Raw genomic sequence first — 18344 nt, 5'->3', positions numbered from 1 at the left:
TAAATTACCCATTTTTAATACATTGAATATGATAAAATTTTAAGAAATTTTCGATTGTAATTGTATCAAGTTTATTATTAATATAACTATTTTTCTATCTTTCGAATTACTTATGTACAAACTCGTCTATAGATCTTTAAATCTGTGAATTTGTGCAGAGTTTAAAAAAATTAATATACAGAATGCGGAAAAACAATTGTGTAACGCAAATATACACACAGACCAAATAAAATTTGAGGAGAGAAGTTTGTGGTTTTTTTTATTCTTGATATAATCAAAAACAATGCGCGCATCGTCCTGAGGTTGATGATCATCGTATTTATTTTTGTTCAGGTAGAAGCGTGTGTGTGTGTGTTGTGTAAGGTCCGGATCGGACGATGATATAGCAGGAAGGCAGTGTGTTTAGGTGCAATGACCTGACCTAGTGCTCGCACTCGTACACAAACGTACGTACGTACTTACTACATGCACATACACATATAATATACACGCTCACACATCATCTCTCCTTCCACCACTGGATTCGACCCAACAACCACCCATATTAATGACCCGACGTAATCACGATAATAATGATAATAGTATTCGCCATTTATCCTCGCAGCGATTTCATTACGGCCTTAATGACCGACCGCATCCTGAAAATCCGAAGACCAAATCACCCTCATCATCATCATTATCATCCCGATTTTAATTGCCATCTAATCTTGCTGCTTGCTGCATTGTCTCTGTTGCATCTTCCTCAATCATCGTCTTTCCTTCAACCTCAAATCGATCATTACTTATTCATCTAATTCACTTTGTGCAACATATAATTAGATCCTCGCTTTATTGAATAATAATAATAAATCAATCAATTACGTCGAGCTTTTCACCCGAGCAAATTGCCAACGTCCATATTATTATTATTTTACTCGATAATTAAATCACTACTACTTGCCAAGTAATCACAATTTATAATAGTATTATTATTTGACATATTTACAATCTACTTGACAAGTAACAATTTAACAAATTTAAATGCACAATTAATACAATTTGCATCTATACAAGTATTATGTAATTACATTTTTTTCTTCTTTACAAATACGATTGGATCGCTAATAGTGATAATTTTCTCGATAATTAAATCATTACTTGCCAAGTTATTTCAATACTGGTGCAACTGTGTTGAATTTGTATCATTACAAGTTACTTGACAAGTAATCTTTACAATATTTGTTTAAATTGCATCATTATTTTCTCTTTTAAAAAATTAATTCAATTATAGATTATTTATTTTTATTGTAGCTTCCATATCAATATTACTTATTTGTCAAACTTGGGATAAATGTGATGATGAAATGATAATATTATTATCACAAACCTGATCATATCCATTCTGTAGAACTTTCAATTGGATTACCTTATTCTTTACTCGATAATTAAATCATTACTTGCCAAGTAATTTCAATTAATAACAATTCTACTATTTGATAAATACTTGTGCAAGTACGGTGAATTTGTATAATTACAAATTACCTAACAAGTAAATACATTTAAATAAACTATTATAACTGTTGCAAGTTATATTATCATTTTTGCTGTTTATTGTATTATTAAACTTCTTTCATTTGAGATGATATATGTGATGATGTACATGAAATAATAATATTGCATCACAAACTTGATCGTATACATTCTGTAGAATTTTCAATTGGATGGATTATGGTTACTTGCATGTTACTTGGCAAATAACAAATTTAGATGCACAAATAATATAATTTGCATTTACTAATTCTTTACAATATTTTTTTGAAGTTTTGTTGTTTTTTAATTGAATTATGTTCATTCGATTTTTTTTTAATTTCGGATAAATTCTGATGTAACATATAGAATTTTCGATACTGATCATATCGATAATGAAATCATTACTTGCCAAGTAATTTCAATTAATATGAGTTCATTATTGTTAAATACTTGTGTAAGTATGATACATTTGTAAAAATGATAGTTACTTAGCAAGTAACAAATACCCATTTAATTATATATATTTCAATAGAAAATTGATCCAATTAATAATACTTCTTTTTACTTCTATTTCATTCATCTTTCATTTGGGATAGATGCGAATATGTAACATAAAACAATACTATGTCACATCACAAACCTGATAATATCCATTCTGTAGAACTTTCAATTGGATTATGAATTCATTATTATCACTATTCACTACTTGCCAAGTAATATCAATTAATATGAGTACATCAAAGTATCAGCACATTATTAACTACAACAATTCTCGATTGCATCGTTTATATTGATCATACTCGATAATTAAATCTCTATTCACTACTTGCCAAGTAATTTCAATTATATATTATAGTAAAGTATTAGTAAACTACAACATTCTATTATTCTATAAATACTTATGCAAGTAGGATACATTTATCAAATTCTACTTGGCAAGTAAAAAATAATCATATAATTTATGTTTACTAATTCCTTACAAAATTAATTCAATTAATGAATTATGTCGAAGTATTATTTTAAATATGATGTTTTTGTCATTTGGCAAGTAGCGAGTAATCAAATATAGATGTATAATTAAGAGAATCTATATTTAATCAAAAATTAGGTTATATAAGTTATTTGGCAACTGGAAAATCATTTATACATTTTTATAATTTCAACAAATTTTCTTTTCTTCTTTATTATTATCACTAACAGATATCATTTAATTTGGTCTAAATGTGATGTAGCTTGAAGCAACAATATTAAATCGTTTTTATTGATAACATCTTTTTCTATTACTTACCTTCTACTATTTGATAAATTCTTGTGGATGTTTGATGCATTTGTGTAATGGCAAGTTACTTGTCAAGTAACAAGTAACCAAATTTATATGCAACAATCAAATAATCTGTATTCAGTAAATCTTTACACTATTTGTTCAAGTATAATCAAATCTCTTTTTTGAGCTACTATTTTTTTTACGCGTTTTATAATAATGCAGTTTCAACCAACGCGTACTGTAGTTATGCATTATTTGATGTTACATTTCTAAGTGTCACGAAATGACAGCTGTCACAAAATGTCAAAAAAAAATAAACATTGGGTCGCACATTGATGTTAAATACATCACTTTGCATTGACGCCATAATCTTGTATAACAAACTTAATACAATTGTGTGCTGCTTCAAACAGTGCGGAACCGATTTCACGCATCATCTCTGTACATTTGGCGTTAAAAATTTGAAATGACAGCTTGCGTCAAAAACAAAATTGACATTACATTTTTATGTGTCTCGAATTGACAGCTGTCACCTTGCAACAAAATGTCAAAAAAAGAATAATCATTGGGTCGCACTTTGTGTTAAAAGTGATGTAGCATTAAAGCAATAATATTGTATAACAAATTTAATACAATTGTGTGCGGTTTTAAACTATTCAATTAGTGCGGTTTCAAACAATGTGGAACCGATTCCACGCACCATTGCTGTACATTATCTTGTTTCGAAATGACAGCTGTCACCTTACGTCAAAATGTCAAAAAATTGGGTCGCATTGCAACTACATAAAAATATGATCTAATTAATGCATTAATTTGCATATTTTTGATCTTTTCTTGTAATTTTCTCTTTTGGAATGCGATGCGAAAATGTTAAAAATAAATAAATCTTTATAGTTTTGAATGGAAGTTTTTGATAATTATTAATGATATACTCCATAGTTTACATTTACTATTAACAAAACTAAAAAAATCTATAAGATTTTTTTTATCCCTTCTTATTTCATTTTTCAAACAACAGCGATAAAACAATGTTAAAATTAAATGAATCTTAGTATTCATTATTTAGTGCAATAATTAAAAGTGATAATGAAACAAAACAAAAAAAACTAAATTTCTTAAAAAATATTGAATTTTCGTATTTATTTACATTTTAATGATTGTTAATTGAAAACTAATCATTAAATAAGAGTTTACATTGAATATTTACCATGAAAATCGTAAACTAAATACAATAATTAAAGAAAACAAAAAAATTGTTAATATTTTGTTATGTATTTAAATGTGATTTTTTTCTATACATTAGTAGTGTTAAAACTAAATGAACATTTGCATTTATTTATATTTGAAAATTCGATAATTTATGAAAAATTACATTATTTAAACAAACAACAATAATTACACATAATAAATTGATCTAATAATAGTTTTTTTTTATTAATCAATTCAGTAAGACTTGATTGGATCTTTACTAGTGGTCTAATTTAAATAACAGCGATGTAAAACTGTTCAATATTAATGAATCTTTGTATTTATTTACATTTTAATGATTGTTAATTGAAAATTAATTATTTAGTCCTCAGTTTATATTGATTATCATCTAATAGTTAAAATCTATAGGTTTTCTTTTCATAAGGTCTTAAATGTCATGTCATTGATCATTAACACTAAACCTACCTACACTTCATGTATACCTATTACTACCGTGAGCGGTCAAATGACCAAAAACAAAAAAATGAAGAATGAGATTTTGGATTGGATAGTGAACAAATGTGATGTTTCCTAGGTAACAGCGAAGCTATAATGTGAAGTAATTTGTATATAGTTTACTTTGATCATTAACTATGTGAACTGTATTAGCATTCTGTAAATGATTCTTACGAATAATGAAATAAATAAAGTTATGTTGAAGAACATATGAAAAAGGATGTTAAAATCTGAGTTGGTGCGAGGAGAAAGAGTCTGAGTGATTCATGGAGCGAGGAGAGCGCGCTCGTTTGCTTGCTTGCTTGCTCGGGTTTACGTTACGTAAGTCTGCTGTTTATCCAATAGGCAATTTCTCTGAATGAGATGGTTGTTTCGCGGCGCGAAGTAAAAGCGCGAAAATTGCTGGGTTGATGAACCCGAGACGAGAGGAGAGGTCTTCTTGTAGTTAGTTGGTCCGTTCGTTGGGTAGGTTGCTTGCTCGACTCTGGTTTAGATGATGTGTTTTAGCGATGATTTTACTACGATGGCGCGCGGTCTATAATAGAATCGTATCGTCTAGTCTAGACCTCGGCGCTGGTGGCGGATGACCGGCAGCAGGAGAGGCAAAGCCCAAGCAGGATTCTTACTTTTGACCTACATCCTAAAATCGGACTGGAGCTATTTCAGGAGTTCCCCTTTACTCTTTATTTCTTTCTTCGTTTCCACAAGCCTTCGCTTCGGTTGGACACTTCCAATCTTCATCATCAGCAACATCATAATCATTAACCTCCTCTATTCTCAATCAATTATCATCAAAATCTCGACAAACGAATTGCCGACAATTAAAATCTCGACTACCATAAACCCAACAGTGTTAAAATCCCGACAGTATTTTTACTTATTTGATTATAGACATAAAACAAATGAATTTAAGGAATGAGCGTTATTACTTCTTTTAAGTGAATAAAAAAACATATATATATATTCTATTGCTTAGAGCAAAACCTCTGTTATATACTTACGCTAAATGAAAACTATCTAGTTAATTAAGCTTGAGAGTTATCAAGATTTGCAAAATTGTGAAATAATTTCTTCACAACAAGGCAGTGATAAAATGGATACTGTCGGAATTTCAAATCCAAATACAATTATTTGAATGAAGAACGTTTTGGTGCACAAATTTTTTCTTCTCTCTTCTTCGGTTATGCAACGTTCGGTGTGCGTGGGTGCCAAGTTCAACGACACAAGGCAGCAGCAGCACGCATTCATCGATCTTCCTGCAATAATAACCTGCCGTCCGGGCCACCCCCGGCCAACCCACGGACTTCCTAATCGCACACGCTCTGCATCCTCCTGCTGCCCATCGAGGACCTCTCTTCCACTATATAAACTCTCCTCTCTTCTTCAGAGATTCGCTCACATGCTCGACCATAAATCTTCACAAACATGTTATTAGCAGCATCTAACGACCGTCATCGTGTGCAATCTATTGCCCTAACACTTAACTACTTAGTTTCAGCGTGTAAAAATCGCCAAATTGGCTGGGGAAGCGCTTTTGTTGCCTCTTTTTCCGGTCGCTGCCACCAGCAATTATCTCGTTCTCAAAAAAAAAATAAAATTAGGATCTTCTTGCACTAAACATAAATTATCTAATCGTGATTGCTCAGTTCTTCATTTTTACAATTAAATCCAATAAAACAATATTTTGTATCAATTTACTAATACTTGTAATGCATCAACAATTATGCACTACATTTTAGATCAAATATTTTATTGTTCCATACACTAATTTGCTATAATTTTATTAAATTATTTGCAAATGCATCCAAATCTAAATAAATGCATTTAATTGAATCAACTCATGATAATACACAAATTTTAATATGTTTTTGTTATACATCTTCTACTACTGCAATTCTTATAGCAAATTGTATTTCGATTCCTTCAAATACTCTACTTCGAACTGCTTTGAATGTTTTATATTAACTAAATTGAATAAATACTAAATTTTATAAATTTCATTAATAAAAATATTATTAAAAATAATTTCCCGCAGTTTTTTGTTTGATAAAATCTTCCATTTGACGTTTTGTATGCTAAATCAAGTATACATCGAAATTTACTTTTTTTTTCCAGTTGTTGCTACAAACAATTTATGTAACTTTTGGATCTGTACGTATTAATGATATATCGTTTTATAAATTATATCAAAAAGATTTTTCCAGTTCTTGTTACAAACAATTAATGTAACTTTTATTAACTAAGTTTTCTAACATATGAAAGTTCGAATTTCCAATTGAAACTTCGAAAAGAATTTCTTTATTAATTTCTTGCTAAAAACTTCCAATGCAAATTTACACCGAAATCCTATTTTTGAACTAGTTTTTACTACAAACAATTAATGTAACACTTATTGCTAAGTTTTCTAACTTAATTAGAATTTTTTTGTTATCTATTAATTGTGATTTGAAACTAATATCAAATACTTTCATCAGCTAATTAGTAATTACAAATAATTACATTTTCTCTCTTTACCTGTATGATTTTTATATCAGCTAATTTGTAAATGAAAATTAGTTACGTTTCTTTCAATAAATGTGATGATTTTTTTTATCAATATAATTGAACTATTATATAAAAGTACTTATTTAGTCCTGATTGGAAAATAAATGAATTAATTACCTATTGAAAATATCCTGAATATGAATCAGATTAAAATGTTAGTATTTACTTTTATATTCATTCGACGACGTAAAATATTTCTACACAATGTACAAGTAAATTACTTGGAAAGTTGCGTTTATATTTGTTTCAAAGTACAAGTAGTTACATAAGTACTTGGCAAATATCGTTATCGAAGCTAAGCAATTTGTGCTTATAATATATAAATGTAACATAAACATTTCAAATATTTATATCTATTCATGTCAATAGATTTGAAAAGAAACGCTTTGATTTTCGTGCCCATTTTCGATTGGTTTCGATTTAGATAAAAGAAACATTTTGAAGATTTCATCAGAAAACCTGGAGTTGCTGATCCTTCGTCTAACGTTTTAGCGATATGATTTGCAGCTGCAACTGCTAATTCTTATGGAAACGCAAAGATATGTAAAAACGTTTTCGAATCAGAATCGCCTAAAATTTGATCAATTTCTTATCTTTATTCTCTTCTTCGTGACCCAATAAGAATTGTTTAAAGGTTCACAGCAGTTTTTAAACCATAAAAGGCATATTTTTTTCGAAAATCATCCAAATTTATCAATTATTAAAAACAACTTAAATATTGAAAATTTTCTAAGAAAAAACAATTTATTCTTATGAAAAGCAATTTTTATATCTCAATTGAAATATTTATCTTTCTAATCATCGAGTATTTTCTAGAATTGATACCAATTTAGAAAAATATTTGTAAATTACTTGGCAAGTGACAAGTATTATTGATCGGCAAACTTATGTGGTGTAACAGCTAAACTTCTCTCTCATAACAATTTAGAAATTAGTTAAGAGCCACAATCTTTTCATAAGGATGTATTAATCTTGTCTCTGTGACAAAAAAAATAAAAATTATTCGATTGCTAATATCATTTTTAACATCGTCTTTAAACCTATTTTTCAATTTTGCATTATTGTTCTAACTTTTCAGAATTGTTGCATCTGCAGTTGATTCTTCATGACAATTTGCGACAGTTAATGTTTTCGTACCCATATAACAATCGCCAAATTTTAATTACTCTCTAATCGAGTGTGCGAAACGTAGTCAATTCATACCCAAATATGGATTTGATTCATCGTGACGCAGACGAGCGACTTTTTCTTGCCCAAATAAGGCAATTTTTACAAATAATGACCTAATTTTCATAATTGTTTTATTAAAACATTTTCATAAATTACTTGAAAAAATATTAAAATACTTTTTTCTATAATCATCCAAATTTTTGTTAAATTCTTATAAAATACGTAAATGTTTTAATACTTTAACTTGAAGAAAATATTGAAAACAACATAAAACGTCGAAAGTTTTACAAAAATAAGCAAATTAACTGCGTTAATACAATTATAATTTTAATTACAATATTTACTATGTTATTATTTCCTTCATCTCACATATTTTCTAGAATTGACTCTACTCGATACTATTCAAGTATTTGTAAATTACTTGGCAAGTTACAAGCATTATACATATTTTGTTAATTCTACTTTTACATGCATTTATCTGATTGGCAACTAAGATTTAATTTCAACAAATTATAAGGATATAGTTTCCAATTTTTTTTCTTATCTTCGATATTTTCCTTGTGATCACTAATCTAATACCAAATTTGTCATATAAAATCAGTTGTACAATTTTTTTATCATCTAAATTATAATTTGCAACTTGAAATCTTATGACATCTCCTTTCATTACACTATTATTGTATCAATTGTAATTTCTAACTAAAATAAATTGTATTTTCTTTAAGGACTAGAATTGGAGAGGAAACGAAACTGAGGAAATACTTTTTGAAGAATTGAACTTTTGACAATTCGATGCTTCCAAACAGAATTACCTATTCTGAATAACGTAAGTGCTCGAATAATCTTTTAACTAAAGGTTAATCAGATCCTCATTTTTTGATTGTTATTACAATTTTGGTTTGTTCGACGAACAACAAACGTATTTCCAACGAAGTTCATTGAATTATAAAATTTCTATAGTCATTTTTTTACACATATTCCGTTTATTGACAATGATGAATTATGTGTATCAATCATATGAACTTCGCACTTTGGATGATGTTTTCAAATTCCATGACTACCATAGCTTTGGATTTTATAATTGGTACGGATTTGGATGAAATTCGCATCATAAATACTTAATTTCTATGACTACCATAATTTTGGAGTCATGAGTATTGCGTGGTGTGTAGACGGCTTTAAATGTGTTGTCTTATCAATTAAATTGTGTATATATACACAAACCCCGCTTTACGTCGTTTTTTATAAATATTCGAAATTGAGTTGCAAGTAGTTAAAGCAACTTCGCTTGATTTATTCCTATGACAACCATAATTTGAGATTAACGAGTATTAAGTACTTTATAGCCAACTTTAAACCACTTGTCTTATAGATATAATAAATATATACTTAAACCCCGTTTTACGTCGTTATTTATCTTCAAAATATTCGAAATTTGGTTGTTGCTTAATCCCTATGACAACCATAGTTTTGAAGTAACGATTATTTTGTTGTTTATAGCCAAATTTAAACGACTTTTCCTAAGGACTAAATTTAAGGACGATGATCATGCTAAAGCTTCGAAATCGCAAATCGTAATTAAATCAAATTCACACGTTATATTCTAATGTCATATGATAAGTATACCTTGAAATAAGACTACATTTTTTGATGAAGTTTTACTTAATCTTCATGACAACTATAGTTTTGTAGTGACTAGTAGTAGTCAGCATTATATGACCTACATCACATTCATAAGAATTATATGATTTCATCTTCGGAAATGCCAAAATTTAGAGAACATATATTCATAGGAGCAATGTTCCTGAAAATTGGGTGGAAGTGCGACAGTTTTCAATTAGTTACGCGGACACGGACTATAAAAACGTCTATATTTAGAACGCGCTAGAACAAGTATTTAGCGATTCCGAAAACGCCTCCGTCGAAAACGCAGAGCGCAAACATCAAATTCCGATTCAACAATTCTCTCGCCATGAATGGGGGAAAAACTTTTTAATTAATGAAAACGAAAACTCTAAAAATACACGCGTTTCCGTGTTTTCCGTAGTAGCTGTGTAGTATTTTGTTTATTTTCACAGCAGAACTTCTGTGTTTAATGCACGATTCCTGAAATAAACGCACGCACTAATAAATTCAGTCGGAGAGAACGTTTTAACTATTATTTTATTAGTTGAGAGACGTTGAAGAAGAAGTTTTTTTTTTGCAACAAATATAGTTAGTAGTAATAATAACGTGATTCCAAACAACAAACAGCAGCAGCAGCATGTGAAAAGCAAGGTCTTCTGATGATAGGCTGCAACCTCGCTTGATTCATAGTTCGAAATACATGGCGAAGTTGGCAATTACAAAATCCCTGGAGAATTTTAATGTTTTCCGCAACTGCGAATTATCGCATGTTTATGCGAGGTTCCCTCCTCCACTCGTGTTATTTTCGTTTACTGCACTTTTTTCCTCTCTTCTCTAGTGGTTAGTTATTAGCTAGTACTTCGCATTATAAGAGAATACCCGAAATTGGTTGATTTGCTACGTTCTTTTTTTTTCTTTCTTTCAATTGAGCCAAAGATGATGAGGAAACGTAAACGATTACGTGAAGACTCGCGGCCTCGACACGTCATCAGAATTTCGTCATCTCCATTGATACCACGAAATTCCATTGAACACAAACAAATATCTTACATTATTTATTTATATACATTTGTACTATATTTCAATTATGAATTTATATCACTTTTTGTTTTAAATATTTCGATTTGTTTAAACTAATAGTATAATTCTTATTTCCAATTACATAGTGAATTTAAAATTATGGACTTCTAAAAAATATTTTCATCTTTCTAACATACAGTTTAATTTTAACTCTTAAGTACTACGGATAGGTCAAAGTGACCTAAATATGGGTCATTTTGACCCATAGTTAGTACTTATGTGTCCTCTATTTGTCATCAATGTGATTCTTGAACTTGATTATGGATTTATGATTAGTTTCATTATCTAATCATGCCGTTCGTCTGTGCGATCTATTAATTTGGATTTCATGCGCAAGCGCATAAATTACATACTTCTACTGTCTTTAGAGGGAAAGAAACAGAAGAAGAATATGGAAATACCCCTATCACCCAAATAAATAATTGTAATTTATAAACATATATTTAAAGAAATAAACTAAATAATGATTATTTGTCTTCAGTCTTCTTCAATAACACTGAATTGATTTGGTTTGCACAACATTTGAAAAGATAAAATATCTACGTTTTCTTTTTTTTCTTCTTATTTTTTCTTTTTTTTTGTGGACAACAACCTCCTTTGGGTATTCATTGTTTTATTGTGTGTTGATCGTGAAGATTTTTTTTTAATGATCATATTCTTCTTCAAATAAATCTATCCATTTACTAGCCTTATCCAACACTTCTGTAGAATATACATTTTGCAAGGCTATCCGATCAACTAAAGTAGACGTTATGTCAGTTTGCAGGCAATCTTCGTCATTTTCATCATCTGAAATACAAGACAAATACAAAGACAAAATATTTAACTATGGTGCGTTCTAATTACAACATAATTACCCGAACATATTTCCTTTGATTATGGAACTGACTCAGGATATTCCTTCCTGTACCATTGTACCAAATGTACATGTTTACACATATTCCACTGGATACTGTAATCAGTGTACGTATGAATGCATGCATATTTTACATTTGCTATAATAGATATTGCAAGAGCATGACTTGTTATTTGGATTTAGTATAGACCTCGTATCCACCTTTGTCCCCAATCAATATTGTTCCTGTTTTGTTGTTAAAACTTTAAATTTCACAATTATATTTCATCTTACTTGGATCCATTTCATTAAGCTGATCTGTAAAATAAATTAAACAATGTACAATAATAGAAACAAGCTATACTTTACCAGAATGGCGTAATTTTACATGGTCCCTCAAATTTGAATAATTTGCATATGTTTTTGCACAAATATGGCAAAAGAAGCCTGAAGTAGACATTTTAAAGTTTTAAGGAATACAGTACCATAGATCACCAAAAGTTTCTGAAACAATGGCATCAAAAATAGCCGTTCTCTATAGTAAACAGAGCTATACGCGCTTGCGTATTCTCACTTTCTAACATCCAGTTTAACTTTAAAGCCAATACGTATATACATCGTTTCTTTAAAAAAAAACTTTTCATTAAAGTAAAGTAATCATTAAAGAAAATCTAGTGTTTTCATCAAATACTTTCTAATTCATAATAGTTGAAAACCCTTTGCGTTTTATCTTCAACTTAAAGTAAGGTCACTCTTCAACGGTAACAATCTAACGAAGTAAATTTTAAAAAAAAACTGTGATTGGATGAAGGTGAAGCTGGGGACAGAAACAAATGGAAAGCAATTCAAATTTGGTTCAAAGTGAGTGAGTTATCAACGGATTTATGTGAGCAAAAAAAAATAATAATTTTTGAATTGCCTCGCGTTTCGAAGCGGTTTTGAGATACTTTGATAACAAACACACTCTCTCGATCTTGCGCGACTGAGGCCAGGATCTGAGGTCGCTCAATAAATAATTAGTCATTGAGATTGTTTGTCGTTTGCAGAGACAGAGAAATAAACTAAAAGTATATTAGAATCATAGGCGACTTTGAACAAAACAAGACAAAAAAAAACAAGTAGCAAATAAGAGTATGTAACGGATGAATATGCCACGGTTCCAAGAACCGTGGCGTATCCAAGGTTCCACTAGTAAAATAATTGTAACATAACTAAAAAGAAAAGACCCAGAAGAGTAAGATTTTTATTTTATTTTTGACTCCTTGAACCGAACGCATCCAGATTTTTCATTCTCGGCTTTGAGAGAGATACTGGGGTTCCAAGGTTGCATTTATCCAGAAAACAGGAAACGCATTGAAACTTGTTTGGTTTTTTTTTGTTCGTTTGGTTAAAATGATGCACTTCTTCGTTTCGTGCATATCTCTCAAACATTTGTTTTTTTGGAACGACACCAACATTTAGTACATAAGATTTAATAATAGATTTATACTTACTATTTTATTTTCTTTCTTTGATTATACGTTTTGTTGCATCTCCTTCTTGCGCACGTTATTACATCTAAATATAATTTATTACCATCGTGACATTGCTCTAATTTTCAAAAAGTCTTGGATATCCGCATTTCAGTAAATTCTTCAATTGTTGATAGATTTTATCCAAAATGCTCATGACAACCAATAAAACGAACAAATCTTTCCTATTCATTTTCTTTTGACAGTTTTCAAATACTTTACATTGAATATAGGAATTTCAGAAATTTCCTCAGTTTATACCCAATATTGGATACTTAATTATTTGTTATCCAAAATCTGAAGTTTTTTCTTGTCAATCATCGGTAATTCTCCATGACAACCAATAAAATAAGCAAATCTTGCGTTCTTGATATTATTTATTTGGTTACAACATAAGTTGTCATGGAAACCATAACATTCTATATCAGAAAATATGAGTTCAAAAGGCAATTGTATTGTAACAATATTATTTATTTCTAAGGACTTTTTATCATTCATTAATGGAATAACCTAAGAGTAAGAAACAAATATTCGTTTTTCAGAATTGTCCTTAATTTTCACTTTACACACAATATTGGATACTTGATTTTTAATATTTCTCAATGACAACCGAGTAAAATCTTACGTTTTTTGTTGTCATGGAGATTAACATTTTGTACCTAAAAACACGATAACTTGATATATTTTAATTGTTTTACCACACTCTTCATCCGAGTTTACAAATATATAAAATGACAAATTTTGTACGTAAATAGTTTTATTCGAAAATCGAATCGAAACAAATACCACCACCAACATCATCAACAAGTTGCCTTGTCTTCTATTTATAACTATGGCAACAGCACATTGATTACAAAACGAATCCTTTCGTCATCTCTTCCATTTATTTAAAGCATTATCAACACAAGCATTTATCATTATTATTTTTTCCAATTCTCTACACAGTTTAATCAATTTGCCTATATCCAAACAAAACTGTAGTAACTATGGCAATAAAGCGATGATTATTACATCATACTACATGTCAAATTAGTCATGTATTGACGAAAGTTTGAAGGGTCAACACGTGTTTGCTTTAACCCTTGTCTCAGTGTCATAAAGTTTATAAACATATGATGCTGCAGTTGCAAACTATTTATTTATAACTATGGCAACAACACACGTAATCTTTTCGTTTTTAATCAAATTGCATAGGAATAGAGCAATAAGTATTGACTTATGTTGACAACTACTCGTATTTGTTTTTCAGCTAATTTCCGTAAACAATATATCAATTTTGTTTTATTTACAACATTGATTTTAAATCTGAAATAATGATATTACTATATTTTTTTAACAACAATATGAAAAATGGATAATTTCCAAAATTATATTCAATTTAAGATCATAAAAACTGGTAAATCTTGTTTTTATGTAATATGAGAAAAGTTAAAGATATTTTATTCTGCTTTGTCAGACATTGTTCTCTGTAAATTGTAATTGAAATGAAATTTTTCAGTTTCTAAAAGAAAGTAACAAAGTACTAAATATTTAGCGATTTTGTTCTAATTTACTTATTTTCCTGTTGAAATATCTACAAATCATTAAAAAAAACTTAGAAAGTTGATTGAAATCATAATTTGATTGAATTATGAAATTTAAAGTTCTAAAAATTATTTTACATAATCGCTTTTGTTTGTATTTTGACACATATATTGTTATATTTAATTAACATTACTTATTTTCCAATTATTATGATCAGTTAATTCAGAAATAATTGTGTTTTTTTCAACAAATTTATTGTTCCAAATTTTAAAATTTTCTTTAAACTATATATATAAAAAAAATATTAAAATCTTTCAAAAAATTCTACATTTTTTAAAGAAAGACAACAAAGAAAACTCTGAAAAAAAAACAACTATGAATTGATTTTCATTTAAGGTTTATAATAAATTGTTTTGATAATAAGTTTGAAATTATATTAAAATTAATTTCTTAATTTTTTTTTTTGATGAAATAATTAAGTACAAATTTATTTTAACAAAAAGCACTAAACCTTTCACTAACCAAGAAAAAAAAAACATTACTTGATTGAAGTTATTGAAAATCCAAAAGTTTTTAAATGCTTAAATACACTTGAGGTTTTTTTTTGGGAAACAAAGATTTGTCAAGATTTAAAAAAAAATCCTTTTCGAAGTAAAATATTACTAATAAAGTAAATAATATGATATAATATTATATAAATTAATTAATATTCTTTGTTTGTTTGAATATTATGGATAAATAAATATAAAAACATAAATTTTATTGCAGTAAAAAGGTGAGTTGAATCAAATCCTTTAGATTTTTTCTGAAACTTGAAAAAAAAATCAATGATTTACTCATTTTGATTAACAAAGTTTAGTAATAAGTATTCATGTATAAGATGAAATCTTCGACGCTTTTACTATTTGTAGCAAATATTATGTAAGAGATCAGGAAGCGATTTCCTCGCGTTTTCTTAGCAATCTCCGATCCGAAAAAAAATATAAAATTGCTAATTTTCCGAAACAATTTAACCAAAGAGATGAAGTGTATAAGTGAGGAAGAGATGGATTGGTGCGAGTAGTAGTATTATATTCGTTGTCGGTCGTGCGAAAGAACCGCGTCGCACTAATAACAGCAAATTATTGCCGATTTGGCCTGGAACTTTCTCTCCCGTAATTCCATTATTTATTACATAGCGATGGCATGCAGTAGTCTCACTCGCAATTATACATGTTTTACAGCTGTCGATTCAATGAAATGAAAAGTCTTTCTCGCTGCACCAATTACGTTAGTTCGTAGTCCGTCCTCTGTTCTGAGACTATGATGCAATAGGAATTTCTGATTTCGGTCTCTCAATAATATTTGTGTTTCGTTCGATAATCTGATATATCGGTGATACGTGTGAAGAAATCGTCAATCTTTTGAGGAGATAAGGTGCAATGCAACGAACGTGTTCCTAGGTCACTTTGTTCCACTGATAACGAGCCTTGCACACACACACACACGGATTCCCGACCTACGAAATGCAAACAGACTTATCGCACTTTTATATGTTTACGTTCGATTATTACTAGATCAACACTAGTTTCGTAGTTTAGAAAAATACGTAAACTTTTCCACTACACCAGCTATATGAATCCTTAAAAACACTATTTTAAACTACACTTTTCTCATCTACTTAAAGCTTTTCCAAAAAACTGCTTTATGACAATAAGTATATAATAATATACTAATTATTTCTACTTACCTGCAAAAAAAAAAACTAGAAGATTATTCGAAATTTATTTCAACATAATTCACTTATAATGTTAAATGTTTCCAATGTAATAAAATATACTTTAATTTGATAGCAAAATCCCAACAACACTAATGTTCCTCAGGGTAGTGTACTAGGTCTCAAATCTATAATTTTCCTGCAAATCAACTGTTTAGAGAAGTTTAAAAAAAAAATGAATGGCAAAATCCAAACAACATTGATGTTCCGCAGGGTAGTGTACTAGGTCTTTAACTTGGCTACAAATTAACTAATTTAACATTTCTTGTTGTATATGGAAATATACTAGATTTCCATTGAAAATACCTATAATTTATAATAAGAATAGTCAATAATTACAATATTTTACTAGAGTATTAAGTCTCCTATTTCGTAGTAATAACTCTAGTTTTGAGGTATACAAAACATTATTCTTAATTAAACATTTTTCTTCTACCAGAAGTTTTTGGTAAGAAATTTCCCACAAGAATCCAGTGTTTTTCAACCTATTTTGTCTCAAGACACACTTGAAACTATAACTTCAGTAGCACACTTAAGCACTTAGCGAACTATGATTTTCATTCGAATATAATTGAATTAATTAATGAACTTTTAAAATTTGCCATTTACATAAAACTACTTCAAGGCAATAAGTATATAATAGTATACAAATTATTTCTTCTTACTTGCAAAAAAAAACAAGATTATTTGAAATGTAGTTCAACATAAATCACCTGTGATGTACTGAGTTTCCAATTTAATAAAACATACTTTAATTTGATAGCAAAATCCCAACAACACTAATGTTCCTGAGGGTAGTGTACTAGGTCTCGAATCTATGATTTACCTGCAAATCAACTATTTAATCAATGAAAACTATAGAAGTTTTCAAAAAAAAAATCTGAATGGCAAAATCCAAACAACATTGATGTTCCGCAGGGTAGTGTACTAGGTCTCAAGTCTTTAACTTGACTTGAAATCAACTAATTTTAATCTATGGCGAAAGAACCGCGTCGCACTAATAACAGCAAATTATTGCCGATTTGGCCTGGAACTTTCTCTCCCGTAATTCCATTATTTATTACATAGCGATGGCATGCAGTAGTCTCACTCGCAATTATACATGTTTTACAGCTGTCGATTCAATGAAATGAAAAGTCTTTCTCGCTGCACCAATTACGTTAGTTCGTAGTCCGTCCTCTGTTCTGAGACTATGATGCAATAGGAATTTCTGATTTCGGTCTCTCAATAATATTTGTGTTTCGTTCGATAATCTGATATATCGGTGATACGTGTGAAGAAATCGTCAATCTTTTGAGGAGATAAGGTGCAATGCAACGAACGTGTTCCTAGGTCACTTTGTTCCACTGATAACGAGCCTTGCACACACACACACGGATTCCCGACCTACGAAATGCAAACAGACTTATCGCACTTTTATATGTTTACGTTCGATTATTACTAGATCAACACTAGTTTCGTAGTTTAGAAAAATACGTAAACTTTTCCACTACACCAGCTATATGAATCCTTAAAAACACTATTTTAAACTACACTTTTCTCATCTACTTAAAGCTTTTCCAAAAAACTGCTTTATGACAATAAATATATAATAATATACTAATTATTTCTACTTACCTGAAAAAAAAACTAGAAGATTATTCGAAATTTATTTCAACATAATTCACTTATAATGTTAAGATGTTTCCAATTAATAAAACATACTTTAATTTGATAGCAAAATCCCAACAACACTAATGTTCCTCAGGGTAGTGTACTAGGTCTCAAATCTATAATTTTCCTGCAAATCAACTGTTTAGAGAAGTTTAAAAAAAAAATGAA

General features: G+C 29.3%; 1 protein-coding gene across 1 annotated transcript in view; it reads left to right on the top strand.

The window, feature by feature from the left end:
• Window positions 1–369: 369 nt before the first annotated feature.
• The window catches only part of LOC108556992 (ecdysone-induced protein 74EF-like), a 74221-nt gene continuing 56246 nt past the window's right edge, over window positions 370–18344 (top strand). The window contains exons 1-2 of the mRNA XM_017913355.1: window positions 370–446; window positions 8917–9017. The gene's annotated coding sequence lies outside the window, so the exon portion shown is untranslated. The remainder of the gene's footprint in view (window positions 447–8916; window positions 9018–18344) is intronic.

The sequence above is a fragment of the Nicrophorus vespilloides genome, unplaced genomic scaffold (genome assembly GCF_001412225.1).
Source record: "Nicrophorus vespilloides isolate i.1.1-1 unplaced genomic scaffold, Nicve_v1.0, whole genome shotgun sequence".
NCBI classification, from domain to species: domain Eukaryota; kingdom Metazoa; phylum Arthropoda; class Insecta; order Coleoptera; family Silphidae; genus Nicrophorus; species Nicrophorus vespilloides.
This window is presented reverse-complemented; position numbering and strand designations above follow the sequence as displayed.